Here is a 25,589-nt window from a genome sequence, read left to right on the forward strand (position 1 = left end):
TGCAATAAGATTAGTCTGGCATGATCTGCATTTGACAACCCATATTGGCTTTTGATTATTACTTTGTTTGTTTCTAGGTATAAATTTTAGTCAAAAAAAGGAAAAGGTGTAAGTATAAACATGAATAGGAAATGGGGACAAATAAATGGGGACAGTAGGACAGGGACGGTAGGCACACTGGTGCACTTATGTATATTATGAATATAAACATATTCAATTCTTAATATGAATATAAAACAACCACTTTAAAAAGAACTTAACAAATATAAACCCCAAACACCACACATGCCTTAGCTAAGGTTGTATCATATTTGAGCATCTAAATGAAAACAAAACAAAGCCAAATCAAACCAAATAGATCTGGTTCTATATGTGAAGTCCTGTCAGCAAATATGTGTCACTTCAGTCCGATGACAGAACAGGAAGGAGTTAAAAGCCTTGCCTGGCGAATCTGCCTATTATTCTGGGAGGTGCGTTAGGACAGGTATATTTCCTTCTGGCCTTAAGGCAGCATGGATATTTTTTGACAAGCGGTGTGGGAGATGAAAGTGGTGCTTGGGTTTTCTCTTGCCTGAGGCTGTGCTTACCATGATCCTTTCCTTCCGCAAGACTCGGTGTTTTCTGATATTCCTTGCCGCTATCCTGTGTGATGTGGCTGGACTAGTCCTCCTCATCCTTGGGGCCTGTCGCTTTCTGAGCTCCTGGGATTTCTTTGTTTATACTGGGGTGTTGCTCTTGGCTTTCAGCCTGTTGTTCTGGGTTTTTGGGTATACATTCAACATCGAGGTCCCTTTCAGGGAACTAGGGTTTCGATCAGTGGTTAACTAAAGGATTATGCAGAAGCAAACACCTCCACTCAACTAGAAAACAGCCTCAATTGCCTTGATGAGCCAACTGGAATTTTTTTTCCTGGATGGCGGAAGAGAACTTTGCTCCTAGGTCTTCTCCCCACCCCAAGCTGCAATACCAACCCTATGGGTTTAACTAAGAAACTCAGCAGCTGCTAGCAAGATTTCTGACCTGAATACAGCCTGTTGAACTGAAGGACTGAGACCATCTTGAACTACATAAGAATGCTCTTTTGCATGGCTGAGTTCACACATCCCATCAAGCCAACAACATGGTATGTTTTCATTCAATCATTGTATTTGTAAACAGATCTATTAATAATGTCTCTCCAGCATTTTAAATTTTTTGCATCAGTTCCCCTCATGGTATCCAGTATCTGCATTTAAGTTTTCAAATGCTGGCTTAATACTCAGAATATTTGCGTATATAGCTGCTTCTTACAATGCAGACTTAGATTGGGAAAAAGACGTGGAGGTAGGAGAGCTGGAGACAGAGACCAAGATAGACAGATTATCCAGATTTTAGTTTGATTCGGAATAGAGAAAAATAACAATATAGATGCAGATAAAGACATATGTTATCCAGTCTTCAAATTTGATATGTCTGCCAGATATGCTGTCTCCGTGCTTTCATAAAGAAAAGGACAAAACATATTTCTTGGGATAGAGCTGCAATTTCCATTTCATCAGCTAATAGAAACTTAATAGCATCCTCTGAGTTTTTTAGTCAAACTAACTTTAAAGCTTATTTGATGCATGAAACGAATCTCCAAGCTTCCAAGGGACATGCAGCCTTATAGTTGTGCCTTTTGTCAAGATTTTCATATTGGCAGTAATAATGTGGTTAAGAATAACTTCGTATTATTAGATTTGTATTGTACATTGTTTCTATCACTGCTGTGAGCCGCCCCGAGTCTACAGAGAGGGGCGGCATACAAATTTAATAAATAATAATAATAATATATAATACATGTCCTGCGATGGTGGGTAGCGACCAGTTCGGCCCAGTTCAGTGAACTAGTAGCAATGGGTTTTAGAACCCACTACTGATGCCCGGATAACATAGTTTAACTTCACCAAAAAAGGTATAGTACCTATTTATTTATTTTTATTTATTTATTTGCTACAAAAATGAAGCTCTTTTTTTGGAATAGAATAGGATAGGATAGGATAGGATAGGATAGAATGCAATGCAATGCAATGGAATGCAATGGAATGGAATAGAATTCTTTATTGGCCAAGTGTGATTGAACACACAGGGAATTTGTTTTTACTGCATATGTTCTCAGTGTACCTAAAAGAAAAGATACATTTGTCAAGAATCATGAGGTACAACACTTAATGATTGTCATAGAGTACAAATAAGCAATCAGGAAACAATCAATATCAATATATATCATAAGGATACAAGCAGCAAGTTACAGTAAAAATGAAGCTCTTGTGCAAAAGAAGCTGTCAAATAAATCTATACTAGTAATAGAACCTGGAAGATTTCTCTCCAGAAACAAGAAATTTGGTATACTACTGGTATTAATATGTAAGCAACTAGAAATATCATATTATCTCATGCCACTGGCCAACTGCCTGAAGCTAATGGAGATTTAAATCTAAAACTTCATGAAGACACCAAGTTGCCTATTCTGTGTTTCTTAAAAGAGTATTCAAAATTTTGGATATAGAGAAAATCCTTATATCTATTACTAAGCCTGTCGGGGATAATGGGAAAACTTGGTGTATGATTAAGGGGTAAATCTCAATTCCAAGACATAGTAATATCTTAAGATCTGTCTGACAAGTTTCCATTCAAATCATGATATATGTGTTCAATTTAAAAAGTTTTTGAACTGTCTTTTATGGTTGTTCCCACATAAAATTCATTACAGTAAGTTAATTATAAGTGAATACAAACTGAAGGATAATGGCTACATTTATTTTCTCACCTCAGTTGTGTGCCAGATAGACAAACCAAAGCTGGTACTGGACTCTTAATCATCATCATTAGTCAATCGTCTAGTGCGCTATTCAAGTGTAAACTTGATTATTTTGTTGCGGAAATGCAACTTCAACCAAACCAGTTTAAATTTATCCTCCAAGTTAGACTCAGAACCCGCAGCTAATAAATTCCCTATCTTGTTTGAACTAAAGGTCAGCCAACCTATCCACTATTGTGCAATTAATAATGAATGACAGCCATCAAAATTTTAACATTTGAAATAACTGACTTGCTGAGATATTTTAAAGACCTTTATATTGTTTTCATGATTCTGAAGCTGCAATTTTATGTACCCTCAACTATGATGAACCCTTCAGTGTACAGGGGCTCTGCTCCGTGTCTATTGGATTCTTACAGTGGGACTTGAACAAGTGGAGTACAACTCTTCTCAACATAGTAGAAATCACAGTGACCTTTGACATCATCAACTATGGTGTCTTTCTGAGTTGCCTGTGAGGTTTGGAGATCAAGTAAGTGGTTTTGGTCAGTAATGGCAGGAGAAGAGTGATTGAGATTTTGGCTGCTTCAGTATAGAGGTACCCCAAGATTCAACTTTCTCTTGCATCTTGCTTAATGTATGGGAAATATCATTTATCAGCTCAGTCTATCAGTATGCTGATGATACCCAACTGTAATCTCTACCCTAGGCTGACAGCCTCTCTGGAAATAGTCTGGAACTTGATAGTTTGAAACAGATCAAGCTGAATCCCTGAAAGATGAAGTACTTATTTGTTCAGAAATAACTTACCGTATTTTTTTCATACTATAAGACGCACCTTAGTTTTAGGGAAGGAAAATAGGGGGGGGGATCTACATACCAGGCATTCCTCTGGCTAGCATCCTTAGTCTGATCAGCTTCAGCACATTATTTTATTTCCTGGTTAGGGCTGAAAAAATCTTTTTGGGAGGGAGTAGCAATGAAAACAACCCTGCAAAGACTTAGAGCTGGAAAAAAACCTTCTTTGGGGTAGCAATGAAAAAATCCTACAAGCCAAGAAAATCTAGCACTTTGTTAGGGTTGAAAAAAAATCTTCTTTGGAGGGAGTAGCAATGAAAACAACCCTGCAAAGACTTGGGGCTGGAAAAAAACTTCTTTGGAGTAGCAATGAAAAAATCCTACAAGCCAAGAAAATCTAGCACTTTGTTAGGGTTGAAAAAAAATCTTCTTTGGAGGGAGTAGCAATGAAACAACACTGCAAAGAGGGCTGGAAAAAAAACTTCTTTGGAGTAGCAGTGAAAAAATCTTGCAAGCTGGGAAGGTCATTAGCACCTCATTAGGGCTGAAAAAGAAATCTTCTTCAGAGGGAGTAGCAATGAAAACAAGTCTACAAAAACTTAGGGCTGGGGGGAAAAATTCTTTGGAGTAGCAATGGGAAGAGTGTTAGCAACTCGTTACGGCTGGAGAAGAAAGCTTCGAAAAAACTACATTTGGACTATAAGATGTACCCAAATTTTCAGCCTTTTTTAGGGGGGAAAGGTGCATCTTATACTCCAAAAATATGGTAGCTCCCAAAAGCTCCAGTTTTGGATTTAAATAGGACTTTTATATTCCCCCAAAGAAGCTTCTTCAGGATCTGGAAATTCTTCTGAGATTGGTCAGGAGAACATTTCCCCAGCTTTAGGAGGATATGTTGAAAGTGATTGTTCTTGAAGCTAGAACTTTGACTACAGTCACTCATGCTCTTATTGTCTCATGTTTGGAGAATTGCAATCTACTCTATTGGGGGCTGCTTCTAAAGATTATTCAAATACTGCAAAAGGTACACATTGTGATTGCCTACATGCTGATAAGCAAATGCCAATTTGACAGAAAGATCTCCTCTGATCACTGTACTAGCAACCTATATATTTCTGAATACAATTGCAAGGGCTAGTTTTACCTATAAAGTATTTCATACAATGGTTCTGGCTACCTTTGGAATTATGTGCTCCAGGAAGAGTCTGCCCATCCTACATGCTAAGTTGTGGAGGGTTTTGCATGGCTCTGCCTCCATAAAGATAAATAGGTGTGAACCAGGAAACTTACCTCTTTTCTGGGTTGTCCTATATCTGTAGAACAGTTTGCCCACAGGGCTGAGGTGTCCATCCCATTCTTAACATTCACAAGGGAAGTGAAAACAATCTCCTCTCCTCAGGCTTCCAGGTCCTAATTTATTGGGGATAGGGTTGGCATGTATTACCAGCTGGATTTATCTATTTTTATCCTTTTCATAATTTTAAGATTTTGTTATTGTTTTAAACTTTGAAACAGGATTGTAAAAAGGACAAAAATATTATTGTTTTAAGCTTGTACCTCATCCCATTCTTAACATTCACAAGGGATGGAGTTCCCTAGAAATCATGTAAGTCAATCAGTCTGTATATCTGAGGATTTGACAATTGGTACACAAGCTACAGAGATCACTTTAGATAGGAATTTTTTACTCCTGTGACATTTATTTCTTAGCAGAAAGACACAAAATGAGTCTGCATATCAAAATGAAGTGTGACTGGACTGCCTTTGATTCTACTCATACTTCTTTATATATCTCCTAATATTAATATAATAATTTGATGCTAAACATGTTTTCTGCTTATTTTATCTTCCTGAAGGTTTTCACATATTCAGGGGTCTTCCTGAAGATTTTTCCAAGTCCCTGGTGCACTCCAGTTTATTGACTTACAGTGATTCAGACACTGACCTAATTTCCACCCATAAAGATGCATAGACCTCTTGCATCTCAATGCAACATGAGGCATTGTGGTGAACTGACAGCCAATCTTGTGAATGTTTATTCAGTACATCTTATTTGCAAATGAGACCCATTGCGATTGGGTGGCATGGAAGTTGAATTAAATGAATGAATGAGAGAGAGAGAGAAATAGAGAGATTAAATCACCCGCTTACATGACCACCAAGCATGTCCAATGAGTTACCTGATCACCAACTCACATACACCTATAGTCACATCCACCTGACCTCCAAGCAACACCCACAAAAATAAGTCACGCCCACAGAACGAGTAGGATAAATTTTTAGATTTCACCACTGATTTTAAGTCTCCTATTCCTGCCGTATAGTTCCTAGCCTTTATTTTCTTGTACTCTATTCTTTCACAAGAGGAATATCGATATATAAGAGAAGCCCATGTTGCCTCTGCATTAACCCAGTTCTTTATCTAACATAGTTACTAGGCACAAAGAACAAATGGGTGTATCTCCCTTCGTAGAGCAGCTAATTATCAAAGCCAGGAGTTCAGTCTGGCACTGTGGCATACTGGTTAATCATTTATCATGAGCTGTAGTCTGTAGGTTTCTTGACTACCATATACTTCTTCCTGGCAGCGTTCGCCAGATCTATGCCTCAGTTTTTAATTGACATTTTTTTAAAAAAAAGTTATTGCTCTGGCAGTCTACACAAAGGTCTATCTGGAGACTTAGGTAAAGGTCTCATACATAATCTAATCATTTTTATAGTATTTTTTCATCTTTCCAATGGTATAGCACTTCAAAAGATGAATAACAATCTGCAATGGAGTTTTCATGCAGCCAGAATGCTTCTGAGGCTATTCTAGTTGACGTCACATTTGCTTATCATAATGCAACATTTGAAGCTGTTATATAATGTATATAAAAAGGCTGAATACAGCCCACATCCTTTATGTGATATAGTTCTGGAGGCATTCCAATTGCATGAAATCTGTTTCAGAATTTAGTTATTGAAATTAAATTTAGTGTTTGTTACTATTTTTTATATATTCATACTATACATAGTGATTTGGGACATGGGAGATTTTAAAATTTCATACAATTCATCTTCTACAATTTAGAGAATAAATCCTGCCGCCCCGAGTCTTCGGAGAGGGGCGGCATACAAATCTAATAAATTATTATTATTATTATTATTATATTATTATTATTATTATTATTATTATTATTATTATTATTATTATTATTATTATTATTATAAACTTATTCATACAGAAGCCTGATTTAGTTCTGTAAGTTTTACTCTAAGAAAGTGGTATAGAATAGAATAACAGAGTTGGAAGGGACCTTGGAGGTCTTCTAGTCCAACCCCCTGCTTAGGCAGGAAACCCTACACCGCTTCAGACAAATAGTTATCCAACATCTTAAAAACTTCCATTGTTGGAGCATTCACAACTTCTGGAGACAAGATGTTCCACGGATTAATTGTTCTAACTGTCAGGAAATTTCTCCTTAGTTCTAGGTTGCTTCTCTCCTTGATTAGTTTCCACCCATTGCTTATTATTCTACCCTCTGGTGCTTTGGAGAATAGTTTGGTTCTACTACTACTTCTTTTAATGCTTTTTTTCTGTATGCCAGATCATGATATACTGTATATAATATACAGTGGTCCCCCGATTATCGCGAGGGTTCCGTTCCAGGACCCCTCGCGATGATCGGTTTTTCGCGAAGTAGCGGTGCGGAAGTAAAAACACCATCTGCGCATGCGCAGATGGTGTTTTTACTTCCGCCGCAGCAGCGAGGAGCCGAAGATTGGGGTTTCCCCGCCGCCCACGCAAACTCCTCGCTGCTGCCGCGCCCGCCGCTTGTCCGCCCGCCGCTTGTCCGCCGCCTGCCTGCCTGCGCGCCCGCCCTTCGCCCGCCCACGCCGTTCGCTTGCGCCGCTTCCAAGCTGAGTCCTGAAGCGAACTTCCGCGTTTGGCTTCAGGACTCAGCTGGGAAGCGGCGCTGGGGTTTCCCCGCTGCCCACGCAAACTCCTCGCTGATGCCCGCCGCTCGCCCTCTCGCCGGCAAGAGGGGGAAGACCCAGGGAAGCCGCCCAGCAGCTGATCTGCCCGGCGCCATCTACGCATGCGTGGCCATAGAAAAAAGGGCGCGCATGCGCAGATGGTGTTTTTACTTCCGGGTTGAAAAATCGCGATATAGCGTTTCGCAATGATCGAGATCGCGAAACTCGGGGGACCACTGTATACCAGTATAATAATAATAATAATAATAATAATAATAATAATAATAATAATAATTTATTAGATTAGATATTTATTAGATCTCTTACAATGTTCTCCTACAAATCTGAATTTATGGGGTACCATGGTGCCTTCCAGATGTAGATCAGAATTCTCAATAATAACTGAATGATTTGTTGATGTAGATCTTTGCACCTAACTAGGCAAGATTGAATGCATTATTATAATGCATTCATAGAATTTCAACAATCATTTGAATGGATGTTTTCACCCACCCCACTATAGTTTCATCTCTTCTGCTGGACTGGGCTGAGTCTTTAGGTAGAACAGTGTTTCTCAAATAGTGGGATGGGTACCCCGGCGAGGGGGGGGGCGTGGAACGAAAATACTGGTATGTTTACTATGTCTAAAATGTTGGCAGTGGGCAGCATGAAGCCAAATAAATTAAGGCATCACTTAAACACAGTGATGCCTTAAACACAAACTTAAGTTCCTTTAGTTTTTTCAGCGAAAATGTGCTGAATGTTGCAAACAATCATCCTGGCAAAGAGTTGGGGGGGGCGGGTGTCACAGTGAATATGTAATTTTGAAATGTAGCCCACAATTGCAGGAAAACTACATACAGTGGTACCTCTACCTAAGAATGCCTCTACTTACGAACTTTTCCAGATAAGAACCGAGTGTTGCCTCTTCTCAAGAACCACTTTCCACTTACAAACCCGAGCCTCCGAAACTGCTGGACTGGAAAAGTCAGGGAGAAGCTTCCGTGGGGCCTCTCTAGGAATCTCCTGGGAGGAAACAGGGCCAGAAAAGGTGGGGAGAAGCCTCCGTGGGGCCTCTCTAGGGATCTCCTGGGAGGAAACAGGGCCAGAAAAGGTGGGGAGAAGCCTCCGTGGGGCCTCTCTAGGGATCTCCTGGGAGGAAACAGGGCCTCAACCCTCCCTGCATGCATTATTTCCTTTTACATTGATTCCTATGGGAAAAATTGCTTCTTCTTACAAACTTTTCTACTTAAGAACCTGGTCACGGAACGAATTAAGTTCGTAAGTAGAGGTAGCCCTGTATATGCAAAAGTAAAAAGTCCTGATACTTGGGTGCTTTTTCTGCTGCAATGACCTGGCTATGAAAGTTAGGCAAAACAGACTTCTAGAGCATTATGTGGGATGTTAGGACACTGGATGGACCTTAATAGGCAAGAATAATCAACAATATTTAATAATTTGTTTTGGACTCTAGGCATTCTTATATGCTCAGTATTTTTGGATTCTTTGATAAAAGAGAGCAATGTTTCTAATATCAAGTTAAATATCAGGAAATAAAGGCCCACCTTCATGAATTCCATATGACACCTTGATGGGTAAGAAAATACTTCCAGTAGTGATAATCCCAGCTGAAGTTTAGAAAGAATGCAGTATTTTAATCCAGTGAATTAAAAAACAGATTATTTATCTGAAATTTGCATCCAAACTTTGATGTTTTTTGCATGGAAGAACACTGCTGTTAATTTCAAATTTTATGAATATATATTCAATATATCAGCCACCTCGAGTCTTCGGAGAGGGGCGGCATATAAATCTAATAAATTATTATTATTATTATTATTATTATTATTATTATTATTATTATTATTATTATTATTTTACCAGTTGATTATCTGGGATTATCCAAGGCTTGTTGTTACACGTTTTTAAAACTACATTATTCAAAATGAACACCAAAAAGTAGTACTGTTTGTAGCCTTGTGTACAAAGGTTGCTGTCCACATTTTAGCACTGGAGTTTTAACCTTCCTTCGGCCCATTTTTTTTCTCTGAAAAAAGTAGTTTAGCAGAGCAAAGTAGCAGAGCAAAATGGCTGCCTCAAATTTAGCCAATGTGTGTGTCCGACTGAGGAAACCCCAATCTTCTTAACCCTAATCCAGCACCATCACTGTTCATTACTTTTGAACTAGGATGACTTTTCCCTGTTTTCTTCCTGCCTTTCAGATGTTCAGAAGAGAATCAAACACACAGGATACTGCAGCAATATGACAATGCTGGTTGACTGCTTGTTCAACCTGTCCCACAGCATTCTCTGCCCCAGGATCTGCTTGGCCATCATAACTGGTGACAGCAGGTTTCAAAACGTAACTATTACTAAATCCTCTGTGTGATATCTCTAGATGGTAATTTGGGGCAAAGACCTTCTCAAATCCTAAAACCTGTACTACATCACTGGGATGAAGGGGGAGAGAAAAAGAACAGAATCGATACTTCTTAATTGAACAGGAAAAGGGTTATGGATTCTGAAAATAGTGAAACATGAACTTGTTGCATCTGGTGGAAGTTGTGAGTGATACAATTACTTTAGTTAGAAAGCCATTATAGAGACCCAAAAGGTTTATAGTATAGCTATGAAACTCCAAAGAGGAGATTTGGTTGAAGATATTCTTCAGATATAGCGAGCTTTGTTTATAGATCATGTGTTGTTATATTTGAAAGATTGATTTTGGTCATCTGGATGGCCAGTTTAATTTTCTACAATACTCTAGAGTAGTGTTTCCCAACCTTGGCAACTTGAAGATACCTGGACTTCAACTCCCAGAATTCCCCAGCCAGCATTCGCTGGCTGGGGAATTCTGGGAGTTGAAGTCCAAATATCTTCAAGTTGCCACGGTTGGGAAACACTGGTCTAGAGGAGCTCTATGTCCAAGAATCAGAAGAAGAGACCAGAACCATTTTTTGAATCTCTGAGACTCTTGCGACTGTACATATTACAATGTTGAAGGGGGTTATGCTATGTCTAGACATTTTGACAGAAATAAAGAGTTCACAGATAAACTCTTGATAATTAATTACTTTGGACATCTTTGAAGTAATATGTACCTTTTCTGCAGCTTGGAGTAAAGAAAGGAGTGCCTCAAAGAAAAAAGGGCTGTCAGAAAGTAAAGTGTCTTTCTTTCCTCCGAATCCTGCTTCAGCCCCATTCAGCTTTGGCATGTTGTCCGCCATCTCTTAAAGAATGCTACATTTCCTCATTTAAAAGATTGTCCATTCTTGTTAAAGTTTATTGGGAACAACAACCAAGTGTTTCAGAAGCAGCTTTATGGGCAAGGGTGGGCCCAATTTACCTTCGCATGACATTTTGTGTGCGCACTCTCAATGTGTACACACACACACACACACACACGTCCCTTCATGTTGTTTTACTTCTGGGCATGCTCAGAAGATGGATTCAGCCTGAAAGTCAGCTGAGGAGCTGCTCACTGCTCAGCTGTGATTCGGTTAGGTCAGTATTAACCCAGGGAAAGGCGGGACGGTTTTTTCCACTGTCCAGAATGAGAAGCCATCCAGACCCAGAGAAATTGACCAAAAATTTAGGAAAAAAGATGGCTGAGAGCACAGAGCAGCACAGACAAAACCAGATCCATGATGCCAAAATTACATCAGTAATGGGTCGCTAATGGTTCAGGCAATCTGGTCCAAACCAGGAGGAAAATACCCACCGACCCCTGTTTGGGGGATTGCATTCTCTCTTTTTTAAAAAATAAACTTTATTGATTTTCTTAAAATTGACAAACATACATTTAACATAAAATTGGGGTTGCAGATACCCCACTTGTTCAAGAAGTCAAATTGCATTACAAAAAAAAGAATACATTATTAATATGTTAAGTCAACCTATTACTTTAAGTGAAAAGAAGAAATTTTATATTACCTTATTATGAGAAAAAAAAACATAAACTTCATATCTAAGCAAAGTACAGTGGTACCTCGAGATACGAGTTTAATTCGTTCCGGACCTGGGCTCTTAAGTCGAGCAGCTCTTATCTCGAACGACTTTTCCGCATAGGAATTAATGTAAATAATTTTAATTGGTTCCAGCCCTCAAAAAACTCACAAAGTTAGTCTAAATTATGCAGAAAGACATGTTTTTAATGAAGAAATGTACATGTACATATAAATGAATAATGAAGTTTCTTTCACTTAACTTGTAAACTTCCTTAAACTTTTAAATTTACATATGTTCAACTTCTCTGCCACCCAATCCTGTAGGACAGAGGTCCCCAACCCTTTTTGCACCAGGGACCGGCTTTAAGCGATCAAGAGAGGAATGGGTGAATGAATGGACGGAGGGTGGGAAGGAAGGAAGGAAAGAGGGAAGGGACATGAACAGAGGAAGGAAGCAAGGAAACTTATGAAAGGGGAGAGTAAGAGAGGAATGAGTGAAGGGAGGGAGGGAGGGAAGAAGGTGGGAAGGAGAAAGAAAAGAAGAAATAGAGGAAGGGAAGGTAAAAGAGAGAAAGAAAAAGAGCAAGAAAGAAAGCTGCAAGCACCCCCCCCCCGAGCCCCCCAGGCCGGCTGCAACCTTTTAAAACACGCGCGCCGCTTCGCAGCTGTCTCCTGAAGCCGAACGCGGAAGTTAGCGTTTGGCTTCAGGAGACAGCTCCTTGGCGCTTGTATCTCGAATTTGGGCTTGTAAGTAGAACAAAAATATCTCTCCCCTCCCAGCTCTTATCTCGAGTTGCTCTTAAGTAGAGCAGCTCTTATGTCGGGGTACCACTGTACAAACACAAAAATTAAACCCTAACCATACTTCTAATATGCATTTTTAATTCTTCTTTTTGTCTATCCATGTATACACTTTATTCCAAATCACATAAAATTCAGATTCTTCTTGGTTATTTAACCTTATTTTACCTTGCCAGGATCAAGGAAGCTACCATAAATGCATAGGTAATATATGTCCTGTGTCCATACTAGGCCCAAGCTATTCATTGCTCCTGGACGGCCTTCACACTGGCAACTCTTTTTTTAATCATATATGGAGGGTAAATATTAGATTGGGAGGAGAAGGAAGCCTTGATACAAATGATATTTGTGGCCATTCAGAGACAAAAAAACAACAGCTGTACAAATGAGCGTGTTGGAATTGCCACCATGACTCATAGGCTGATTCATGAATTGTTTCATGCTGCAGATCAGACCGGTTTGCTTCCTATCCTATCACGTAGAAGGTTTCGTGCTCTGGACTCAAATAGCAACTTATTTTTAAAAGCAATGGAAGTGCTTCCTGAATTATAGCCAGGATAGAAAGTTCCTAAAGTAAGATAAGGAAAAGGGAAAACTAACTGAAAGATAAAGAGGAAACACAAAATTAGGTATTAATTTATTATTTAAAAGTGCATATGGTATTGCGTCGGATATGGAATAAGCACACTGACCACAGAACTGGGTTTTATGGGTCACTTTATTTATTTAAATCTGGACCTGCAGAGAAAGCCAATGGGGCGGAACTGCCGTTCCAAACATCCTTGGGCAATTATGGGCAAAAACTCCTTGCTGAGCAAGGGAAGGTCGCCCTTGACCTTGGCTTTCACTTGCCCTCTCCCACGCCCAAGGCATGTGGGAAGGCTCACCCCCATTTGTGGGCTTATGGCGAGTGAATCCCAAGGGCACCTCCTCCCCAAAACTCAGGCGGATTCTGCCCAGAGCTTCTGGTGAGGGGCAGCCCATGACCTTCCAAAAGGTGCCCTAAAGAAGATCACACAGTTGCTGCTAGTCCTTTTCTGCCCCCTACCACTATTCCAGTGACCAAGGGAATTTGAGCCAATTAACCTAAATCTGACAGCAACTACTGCTAAGCACCTCCTAACCTCTCCCATCTCCTGATCCAGTATGGAGTAGGCGAAAAAACAGCCATAACCTAAACTGCGTTAAGGCCGCCAAAAATTGCTACTTGGCCTCCAAAGGTGACCAGCAATCACACTGAGACCACGGGAAGGGTGGGCAGGTGCCTGTAACGGGGACCGACGAGTCCAAAATTGGAAAGGGTGGAGAGCATCGACCCGTCACTTTTATGCGAGGGCTCTCTGCCCAGCCCCTTGACCTCCCAACATGCCTAGCGCCACGCTATCACGCCATCACCCATTTCAAATCCTCCAGCGGTGGTGGCCAAGTGCATCCTCCCCCACCCTGCAAATGCCAGCCAGCCTTAAGCAGCCGGCCTTTCACTTCTCATTCAGTTAATGTTTGAAAGAAATTTTTAAACTTTGACTCCTAAAAAGAATATTTATTCCATTTTTTATTAACTCAATAAACAACCAGCTCAAAGCAAACATATATCTATAATCAAACACCATAATCCAGTCATAATTCAGTCTTTCCCACAGTGAAGTTATTATTTTAGTTGCCTCCTTGGCCCCTCCTCAATGCACCTCATTGATGAACCCATAATTCTTCACATAATATTTTTTATGTTTTGGATACATAAAAGAAAAATACATTTTCAACTTCAACTGCACCCTTTGTAGACATCAAACTAAAACAGAGCAATAATAGAGCACTCCTATATCATAAAAGTGTCAACATAAGCTTTTGACATTGCCAACATAATGAATGTTTCACCCTTTTTAAATATCCTCTGGAGTTTTAGTCAATATGATAAAAAAAATCTTGTATTGAATTAAAGTCAGTTGAAGCTAATAAGAAAAATACTCATGAATAATATTCATGAAAAATATTCATTAGACCCTCACCTATTTGCTAATATACAACATTTCAACTCTATTTGTGGATTGGGATTATCCCAGTTTATAATTCTGATCCAAAATCTTTCAATTGTGCCTCGGTGTATTTAATGTAGGAAATATTTAATGTAGGAAATGAACTTTGATTAGATCTCATGTTGGCTTAAATCATCTTAGTTGCTGTATAGATTATTTTTACTGGGAGAGTTAGCAGACACATGTCAACTACTCAGGAACTGAAATTATTATTATTATTATTATTATTATTATTATTATTATTATTATTATTATTATTATTATTAATTTATTTATTTGACTTGCATGCCGCCCCTCTCTAAAGACTCAGAGCGGCATACAAGTCTGATACAAGAAATGATGGAGACTCTACTCAAAAAAAGGATAAATCAGCACCTAAAAACCAATAACTTATTGGACCCAAACCAGCATGGCTTTACTGAAGGCAAATCATGTCAAACTAACCTCACTGATTTCTTTGACTATGTCACAAAGGTGTTGGATGAAAGTGATGCCATGGATATTGCTTATCTGGACTTCAGCAAAGCCTTTGATATGGTTCCACATAAAGAGCTGATAGATAAGTTAGTGAAGATTGGACTTAATTCCTGGATAGTTAAATAGATTTGCAGCTGGCTGAAGCGTAGATATCAGAGGGTTGTTGTTAATGGCAAGTATTCAGAGCAGAGCCTGGTTACAAGCGGTGTGCCACAAGGGTCTATTCTGGGTCCTATTGCAGAAGAGACGGAGTAACGACTCGGACACAAGAGCTGGATTTAAACTTGGGTCATTTTTATTATAATAAATTTGCATAATTTATTAATTAAATTAGCATGAATTAGCATGAATTTGCATAAATCAACATACTTAACTATGACCCGGAACCAATGGACCTGCAGGGTCAAACAAACACTTCCGGGGCGGAAATGACGTAAAAGGTCAACATTCCTGGGCAACTATGGGCGTAATCGATGCTGGTCCAGGTGAGGGACCTCTCCCTCACCTGAGACCCTGCCATACACTCGCATAAGGGGGGTCCCACCGGCTCACCCCTACCCTGGGACTTCAATAGCGGGACCCAAAGACAGGTTCCCCCCAAGTGCGCAGGTAGCACCCACCATGGTCTTGGAGAGAACCTGTCAATCATCCCCAAAGATGCCCAAGGGAGAACGCGCAGTTGCTGAAACCACCCAGATTTCCACCCCTAACCTGCCTACCCAATGACCAGAGGTAAGCCAATTAACCTAATTAAATGCAAACACCCCCTAACCGCACATCCATCTCCCCAGTGTGGAATGGGCGAAAAAACAGCCTGGCCTAATGGGCGAGGCTGCAAAAAATTCCCATTCGGCCCCCGCAGGCGACCCCTAGGCACACTGCAAAATAGGGAAGGGCGGGTGGGTGTCTGCTCAGGCAACCAGGTCCGGGCGAAAAGGCTGTTTCCCGGCCTGCTGCCCCTTAAATAGGGCCAGCAGGCCCCGCCCGGACCCGACGTCATGCCCGGCCACGTGGGCAGGGCATTCCCGGCCGAAATCTCGTCTCGCGAGATTTCGGCCGAAAACAAGATGGCGGCCGCCATCTGAAGGGTCCGAGTCTGCCCGGCCCTTCAGCAACATCGCCGTGGGGCCGGTGAGTCAGCCGGCGTTATTGCAGAAGAGACGGAGTAACGACTCATACACAAGAGCTGGATTTAAACTTGGGTCATTTTTATTATAATAAATTTGCATAATTTATTAATTAAATTAGCATGAATTAGCATAAATTTGCATAAATCAACATACTTAACTATGACCCGGAACCAATGGACCTGCAGGGTCAAACAAACACTTCCGGGGCGGAAATGACGTAAAAGGTCAACATTCCTGGGCAACTATGGGCGTAATCGATGCTGGTCCAGGTGAGGGACCTCTCCCTCACCTGAGACCCTGCCATACACTCGCATGAGGGGGGTCCCGCCGGCTCACCCCTACCCTGGGACTTCAATAGCGGGACCCAAAGACAGGTTCCCCCCAAGTGCGCAGGTAGCACCCACCATGGTCTTGGAGAGAACCTGTCAATCATCCCCAAAGATGCCCAAGGGAGAACGCGCAGTTGCTGAAACCACCCAGATTTCCGCCCCTAACCTGCCACGGAGCGGGGGTCAGATCTCTATCTTGGCCCCCCGACTCCCCCCTCTATCTGCGCCAGCTCACGCAGAGACCGCTGCAGGTCCTGTAAGAAAATGGCGTTCCCCTGTTCTGACAGGTGAACGCCATCGGCCCGGTAAAGCCACGGCCGATCTACAGTGATGAGGGGATGGGCCACTACAATCCCCCCTAATTCTTTGACAGTTTTTCCCACAGCCTTATTCACCCTGCGCCTAACCCGGTGGATGGCCCTAAGGGAAATGGCGTCCCTCCAAACGATCCGTGGGAGGATCTCTGACCACACCACTTGCGTGGTGGGCCATAACGTGCGAAGCCGCCGCAGGTCTTCGCGCGCCTGGACGATCAACGGTAGACCGCCAAGCAGGCATAGGTCATTGCCACCGAGGTGCAAGACCAGCCATCTGGGTGCGGCTATGGGCTGCCGACCACCCAGTCCCATCTGGGCGCGACCCTGGGTAACCGCCCGCCCAGCAGCGCCGGGTACCGCCCTGAAATGCTGAGTACCCAGCAACGTCGGTAGGAGGCCCTCCCACCGCATTCCCCTCCGGCCCATCCAAACAACATTGACCCACCGTCCCAACGACAGCTGGGTCCCGATGGCACTTCTGGCTGCTGAGCGGCCGGCCCAGAAGACCATGCTGTGGCCACACAGCAGAGCCGTCGGTTTCTGCGTGGACTGGGAACCTGGAAGAGGACACACACAGAGAGGTTACCTAGCCTAAACCCTGCCCCGGATCCTCAGCGGGCCTAACATAACCCAAATATGCCGCTGACCGCCAGCGGCCGATCTCCTGAATCCGTTGGGCCGGGAAACCAGAAAGTGCCGCGCTAGTGGCGGCGCCGATACGGAACGAATGCGTTCCATAGCCGGCGGGATCCATGCCTGCCTGAGACATAGCCTTAGACACTATCGCCCAGAATTGATACCGGGTCAGGGGGGAACCATCCTGGTGTATAAAAAGGTACCCACGCCCTGACCCACGCAAAACACAAAATTGCTGCAAAGCAGCCACCGGGCAAACAGACTTATCGGTGGCTGCGCTAAGTTCAAGTCTAACCCCTCTGTGTAACTGATCTGTCTTGGAGTGTCTCACCAAAAGAGAGACACCCCCCTGTCTAAAGGTCAGATCAGCGAGCTGGAAAGCGCGGAGCGACAAGTCAGACTGTGAGGAGGCCATTGCCTCGCTGACCCTGAGGGCCCCAAAAAACATAACGCAAGTCGCTGCCCTGAACAGCCGAGCCTCGTAAGGAGAGGCGCACAGACTGCCAAATGTCTGATTAATCAGAGACAGCTGCTGAACCGTCAGGGCCCGACGAGTGTCAGAGGGGAACCCCTGTCGCTCCCTCACCCAACCTTCCAGCATCCTCCGGATGCGAAAATCACCCGTAAAATCACCAAACCCCCCCGCCTTGGACAGAAAGGCGAGGCCGGCTAACCTAGCCCTGATAGTCCTCACTGAAAGGCCACGCCCCTTCAGCAGGACACAGAATTCAGCTAGGTGCTCAACCGGGGCAGGCCAGCAATGGGGGTAACCCTTACCCAGCCTGAAATCCCCAAACTCCTTACCTGCACGCTGATAAGCTCGCAGGGTGCTAGGAGCTACCGATAAGGCGATCGCCCTGGAGGCCTCGTCTCTCCAGCTCTCGAGAGCCCGCCCAGGCTCCACAGGTGGGCTGGAAACACCTCTGGCGACTCTCGGGCCCACGGGGCCAGGGTCCGAAACCTGGACAACTGACCACGGGACAAGGCGTCAGCCACCCCGTTATCTAAACCAGGGACGTGCCTAGCCAAAAACAAGGCGTTCAAAGACAAGGACCTGTGCACAAAATGGCGGACAAGCCGCATCACCCTATCACTCTTAGAGGACAGGGCGTTCACAACATGGACAACCGCTAGATTGTCACACCAAAAATGCACAGTCTTATCCCTGAACTGCTCACCCCAGAGCTCTAAGGCCACTATTAAGGGGAAAAGCTCCAAAAAAGTTAAGTCCTTAACCAATGAACAGGCACTCCATTCCGGAGGCCATGCCGACCAGCACCACTGGTCACCTAACACTACCCCAAAACCGCAAGTCCCTGCGGCGTCGGAACACAGCTGCAGCTCCGCTTCCAAAAGAAGCTCCTGCCGCCAAAACGACAACCCGTTAAAACGTTCCAAAAACTCCCGCCACACGCAGAGGTCAGCCCTGACCCCTGCACATAAGCGGGTACGATGGTGGGGCAAACTTAGCCCCTTCATCGCATCGTACAACCGGCGAGAAAAAGCCCTGCCAGGCACCACTACCCGACAGGCAAAATTAAGAATCCCAGCCAACTCCTGGAGCTGCCGAAGAGTAACCTTCCTGCAGCCCAGGACCGCCTCAAGCTTGGACCTGATTTTAATCAACTTATCCAGGGGCAATCTGGAAGATTGCTCCACTGAATCCAATTCAATACCAAGGAAGGTAATCCTGGTGGCAGGGCCTTCGGTCTTCTCGGAGGCTAAAGGCACCCCCAATTGAGCACAAAGGGCTTCGAAGTCCCGCATCAAAGCAAAGCATTGCTCCGATTGCGCAGGCCCGGCCATCAAGAAATCATCAAGGTAATGAACGACGGACCCCAGGCCGCTCCGCCTCCTGAGCACCCACTCGAGGAAGGTACTAAAGCTCTCAAAAAGGGAGCAGGAAATAGAGCAGCCCATCGGCAATGCCCTATCCACGTAAAACCCACCTTCGAAATGGAAGCCCAGCAGCTCGAAGTCGCCTGGGTGAATGGGGAGGAGCCGAAATGCCGACTTAATGTCGCATTTACCCATAAGGGCCCCCACCCCACACTCCCTAACCATAGCCACGGCCGCATCAAAGGATGCGTACCGGACAGAACAAAGCTCGTCAGGAATGAAATCATTCACTGACTCCCCTTTCGGAAAAGACAAATGGTGAATCAACCTAAATTCACCACTCGCCTTTTTGGGGACCACACCTAAGGGGGACACACGAAGATTCGGAAAGGGCGGCTCCGGGAAGGGGCCAAGGACCCTGCCCTCAGCCACCTCTTTTCGAATCTTAGCCCGTACAATGTCTTCATTTCCGACAACCGACCTGAGGTTGTCGGACATGAAGGCCCTCCTAGTACCCACATAAGGGATCCTAAATCCCTCGGAGAAGCCCCTCAAGAGCAACTCGGCTCTCGGGCGAGGGTGGTAGTCGAACAACCAACCCTCGAGCACAGACACCCTAATTGGACTGGGCCCCTTTTCCCCCAGCTGGTGGGGGAGGTTTTCCTGGACCCCCGCCCTTCTTCTCCGCCCCTTTCTTGGGTCGGGGACAGACTGAAGCTGCATGGGACCCCCCACAATTCCCGCAGGCATGCTTGTACTTACAAAAGGGACGAAAACACGCCCCCTTTGCAGCAAACTCATGACAAGCGGGCGAGGCCCCCTTGCCAGCCACACCCGGAGTCGCCTTGGCCGGCGAAGCCGCGCCAGGCTCCTCCTCCATAAAGTGCCCACTATCCGTGCGCTCGCACCCTTCCTTCCCGGACATATGCGTGGCCCGGAACCACAGGTCCGGGACCACCATATCCCACGGCAAGTTAGGCTCCACCGACATCCTCATGCGGAAACCCTTGTCATAATGGCGCCAGATGGTGCCCTTATATTCAAAATGGGCCCTGGCAATCAAGTCTATATACTTAAACATGGCAGAGGCCATAGCCGGCTGCCGTTGGATCACCACCGACCCATAGGTAAGAAAGGCATACAGCCAGGAGCTGAAGCATTTCGTTACCTTGGTCTTCTTTGTTTTCTCCCCCGGGACAATCTCTTTCTCCTGCTTGGGAACCTCACGGTTCAAAAGCGAAAAAAGATCCACGTATTCGCCCCACCAAATGGCCTCCTTGACCGACGGGTGAAGGTGGCATCCTAGAGGGGTGGACGGCAGCCCGCACGGTATGGCCCCCGCTTTAATACAAGCAAAGGGGTCCCATACCGAGTTGGCCGCTACACCAAAAACACCCGCCCCGTGGGGGTAGGGGAAAACCGGGAGCGGGGGCATGACAGGAGGGGCCGGAGGAACCCACCCCCCTGCCCCTGGCACCGCTGGTGTCCCCGCAGGACCCGTCCCAGACAACGGGGCAGCGCTGGCCGCCGGCGGCCCCGGAGGAGGAACCGGCGGAGCCCACACCTGCCCGCAGGTGCCCGCGGGGGACCCCAAAAAGCTGGACCCACTCCCGACCCCCGCTGGGGGAAAACCCGGGGCGGGGGGTGGAAGAAAAGACAGGGATGTGGTGTGTGGTGCAGCCTCACCTGCCCCGTACGGGGTTGAAGACATCCACGGGGGGCCCAATGGTGTGGGGCCCGGGAAAGCCGCCATCGGCCCTGCGGGGGCCTGCCGTCCAAACGGAGCCGGCTGCCCAGCCTGGGCCGCCGCCGGATCTCTCCCCAACGCCGCGGGCACTTGATCGCTGGACGCTCCGGGGACCGCACCGCTCCTCCACTGCTCGAGCTCATCGAGCCTCTCCAACACCCTGGCCCAAGACATAGCAGGAGAAAAATCAGGTTGAGGGGCAGGAGGCAACGAGACCACCCCCCCCTGTTCAGGGACCACCCCAGCAGTCCCCTCCCTGCTGGCCCGGGCCCGGGCAGAAGGCCTAAGGGCCCTCCTGGGGCGCGCTGCTGGCGGAGCCATAGGAGCAGTGGCAGGTCTCTTCTTGGGAGCCATCACACTTTTTCCCTTTGTATGCAATAAGCCACTAAAACCACCTAGGCCGAAACCCCCAGCACGAGTGGCAGGCCCAACTCCCCCACCACAGGGCCCTACCTAGGGCCTGGGAGCCCCTGCTACCTCTTAACCCCTTTATTGGGTAATACTTACAATTATATATAATTGACACAGTATTATTGTTAATGTATTATTACGATTGCAAGCCTCCCTGCGCAGGCAGGCCTGAAAGGCCTGCAATCCACCAACCCTCAAGACCGGGGGCCCAGACCCAACACCCCCCACCGCGCCCTCCTCCCAGCCGGAAGGAGGTTACCAGTCCCCCTCGGGCCCGAGGGGGATCGCTGAAGACAGCTCCGAGTGAAAGGAGTAAGCCTCAACGTCGTCTTGAAGCAAGAGAAGTATTAGCAAACAGCACTTTTCGCCCCCTCGGTAGGCCACAAAATGGCGGCCGCAACACGAGGGAGACTCAAAATGGCGGCCGAGCAGCACCAAACAAGTGTCTGCTCAGGCAACCAGGTCCGGGCGAAAAGGCTGTTTCCCGGCCTGCTGCCCCTTAAATAGGGCCAGCAGGCCCCGCCCGGACCCGACGTCATGCCCGGCCACGTGGGCAGGGCATTCCCGGCCGAAATCTCGTCTCGCGAGATTTCGGCCGAAAACAAGATGGCGGCCGCCATCTGAAGGGTCCGAGTCTGCCCGGCCCTTCAGCAACATCGCCGTGGGGCCGGTGAGTCAGCCGGCGTTATTCTTTTTAATATGTTTATGAGTGACATGGAGGAAGGTTTGGTAGGAAAGGTTTGCCTATTTGCCAATGACTCTATAGTGTGCAATAGGGTTGATATTCCTGGAGGCGTCTGTAATATGGCAAATAGCCTTACTAGATAAGTGGTCAAAGCAATGGAAACTGCAGTTTAATGTTTCCAAATGTAAAATAATGCACTTGGGCAAAAGGAATCCTCAATCTGAGTATTGTATTGGCAGTTCTGTGTTAGCAAAAACCTCAGAAGAGAAGGATTTAGGGGTAGTGATCTCTGACAGTTTCAAAATGGGTGAACAGTGCAGTCAGGCAGTAGGAAAAGCAAGTAGAATGCTTGGCTGTATAGCTAGAGATATAACAAGCAGGAAGAGGGAGATTGTGATCCCGCTGTATAGAGCACTGGTGAGACCCCATTTGGAATACCGTGTTCAGTTCTGGAGATCTCACCTACAAAAAGATATTGATAAAATTGAACGGGTCCAAAGACGGGCTACAAAAATGATGGAAGGTCTTAAGCATAAATGTTATCACTAAAGACTTATTAATGAACTCAATCTGTATAGTCTGGAGGACAGAAGGGAAAGGGGGGGATATGGTCGAAACATTTAAATATGTTAAAGGATTAAATAACTTAAATTAAATAATAATTAAATAATGTTTTTAATAGGAAAGTGAACACAAGAACAAGGGGACACAATCTGAGGTTAGTTAGGGGAAAGATCAGAAGCAACATGAGAAAATATTATTTTACTGAAAGAGTAGTAGATGCTTGGAACAAACTTCCAGCAGACGTGGTTGGTAAGTCCACAGTAACTGAATTTAAACATGCCTGGGATAAACATGTATCCATCCTATGATAAAATACAGGAAATAGTATAAGGGCAGACTAGATGGACCATGAGGTCTTTTTCTGCTGTCAATCTTCTATGTTTCTATGAACTATACAATAGAATAGAATAGAATAAAATAGAATTCTTCATTGGCCAAGTGTGATTGGACACACAAGAAATTTGTCTTGGTGCATGTGCTCTCAGTGTACATAAAAGAAAAGGATACATTTGTCAAGAATCATGAGGTACAACCGGGTGGGCAGCAGGCAGGACGGGGTGGAATGCAGTTCCACCAGTGGAAATTTATTTATTTATTTATTGGATTTGTATGCTGCCCCTCTTTGAGGACTCGGGGTGGCTCACAACATAAATGAAGCTGTGTGCCCAGCTCCACCTGTCCATTCCACCCTCCCATCCTCCTCCTCTTCGGAAAACAGCAGGGAGACCAGTACAGGCAGGAGTTGCAGGGGCCTATTTCCTCCCCCATCTTTTCTCAACAGCTGATTGGCATCCATTCGCCTAGCTACCCACCCTGAGGCAGGGAGTGACCCAGGAAGGAGAGCGTGGTAAACACAAAGCAAATTGTCACCCCCAGAGAGCGACACTGGTGAGGTTGTAAGTCGAGGATTTAACAGTTCACTTGAACGATGATGATTGTTCAAGCCACTCCCACCTGGTCACATGGCTGGCAAGCCACTCCTACCCAGTCACATGACCATCAAGCCACACCCACAAAATGAGCCGCACCCACAGAGTGGCAGTAAAAATTTTGGCTGCCCATTACTGGGTACAACACAATGATTGTCATAGGGGTCAAATAAGCAATGACGAAACAATCAATATTAATAAAAATCTTATATATTTACTATTGGTTTTTTTTTTAATGTCTCTCTTGATATCAGCAACTATGATACCTTCAGAAGGGAACTGATGCCTCTTCAGTATATCTCAGAAAGCTGTTCTGCATTGCTTGATAAAAACTTCATCAGGATGATATCCCAGTATTAAAGGAAGAAAGAGATCTAAGCAATATTGTGTTCAACGGCTACAGCACCTTACCCTGGAATAAAACTAATTTAACACTGAAAGATTTTCAAGCCTGCACTCCATTGGGAGGACTGTGACTCACATCCTGAAATGAAATGAAAAGGACAAAAACAAAAATGATTGAACAAAAGTGAATGTCATTATTTACTAATTTCTAAGACTTTGTTGCTTGAAGAACATTTGTTTTGCTGGTAAATACTTCTTTGAATTCTTGCAAGCATAGGATTGCATCATGACAGCAATGGTAATGTCCGAACATCTTGTCTTCTGCTAGCTCCTTTTTTTGTCTTTGATTCTTCCAAGCTTCAATGGACTATAAATGCAAATTTAATTAAATTACATTAATTTAATACAGAGAGCCGTATGTATGTATGTATGTATGTATGTATGTATGTATGTATGTATGTATGTATGTCTTAGAGCAGTGGTTTCAAACTCACGGCATCAGGATGGCATCACATGACGTATCACAACTTTTTTCCCCTTTGCTAAACCAGATGTGGGCATGGTCAGCACGTGACACAGCTGGCTAATTAGAGGTAACAACATTAACAACATTAACCACACCTACAAAAAGATATTGACAAAATTGAACGGGTCCAAAGACGGGCTACAAGAATGGTGGAAGGTCTTAAGCATAAAACGTATCAGGAAAGACTTAATGAACTCAATCTGTATAGTCTGGAGGACAGAAGGAAAAGGGGGTACATGATCAAAACATTTAAATATGTTAAAGGGTTAAATAAGGTCCAGGAGGGAAGTGTTTTTAATAGGAAAGTGAGCACAAGAACAAGGGGACACAATCTGAAGTTAGTTGGGGAAAAGATCAAAAGCAACGTGAGAAAATATTATTTTACTGAAAGAGTAGTAGATCCTTGGAACAAACTTCCAGCAGATGTGGTAGATAAATCCACAGTAACTGAATTTAAACATGCCTGGGATAAACATATATCCATCCTAAGATAAAATACAGAAAATAGTATAAGGGCAGACTAGATGGACCATGAGGTCTTTTTCTGCCGTCAGACTTCTATGTTTCTATGTTTCTATGTTTCTAACCCATTTGTCATAGAAAATTACTACCTATCTCTAATATGTTATTATATTTCCATGTATAGAACAAGTGTAAGTGATTGATTGATCTGCAGGTGGTTATACCATTCCGATCCAGGAAAAACTTCTATTCCCCTCTTTCATTGAGAAGACTGAAATAAATAAAAATGTATCACAAAAAGACAACTGAGACATAAAATAATAAACAATGTTAACCTATAGGGTACAATTTAGATTAGGGAAGATTGCACAAAGAGTTAGCCTGCTTCCTAGATGGTTTGCCTCATCTGATTTGAACTTTTCCCCTAAGGGTTATTATTAACATACACCTGAATATTAATGACTCTGTGGGTTTTCCCCGTGATTCTGATTTTTATTCCAAAACATCCACTGAATGAATTCATGGAATAGGGTTGGTCCCGCTGTTTGAAAGTTTCTCCTGATTCTTTAGACTTCGCAGCATCTGCTCTTCTGAAGTATTTACATACAAATGCAGCTAATTTACTTAGCTGCTTATAAACAGTTTTTTTACTTATAAAACACACGTGCACACAGAGGCACACATAAGTGAGAGCTTTGTTACAAAATGCTTTTGATGAGTAATACTAGCCCAGGCTAGTTGAAAGTAAGCAAGTTTCCTTTGGAATAAACAGTGACCAATCTACTAAAATATATAGTGACTTTAACTACAGGTTAACGTATAACCACAACTGAGCCCAGAATTTATGTTGCTAAGTTAGAAATTTGTTAAGCAA

At 44.2% G+C, this 25,589-nt stretch overlaps 1 long non-coding RNA gene across 1 annotated transcript; it reads left to right on the forward strand.

Annotated features, from left to right (window-relative positions):
• Positions 1-543: 543 nt before the first annotated feature.
• On the forward strand, positions 544-24,618 carry LOC139158594 (uncharacterized). Its single transcript, XR_011557719.1, has 3 exons — positions 544-1,123; positions 9,760-9,899; positions 23,637-24,618. It is a non-coding gene; the product is annotated as an uncharacterized lncRNA (long non-coding RNA).
• The last annotated feature ends 971 nt before the right edge of the window (positions 24,619-25,589 follow it).

The sequence above is a fragment of the Erythrolamprus reginae genome, chromosome 2 (assembly GCF_031021105.1).
Source record: "Erythrolamprus reginae isolate rEryReg1 chromosome 2, rEryReg1.hap1, whole genome shotgun sequence".
NCBI lineage: Eukaryota > Metazoa > Chordata > Lepidosauria > Squamata > Dipsadidae > Erythrolamprus > Erythrolamprus reginae.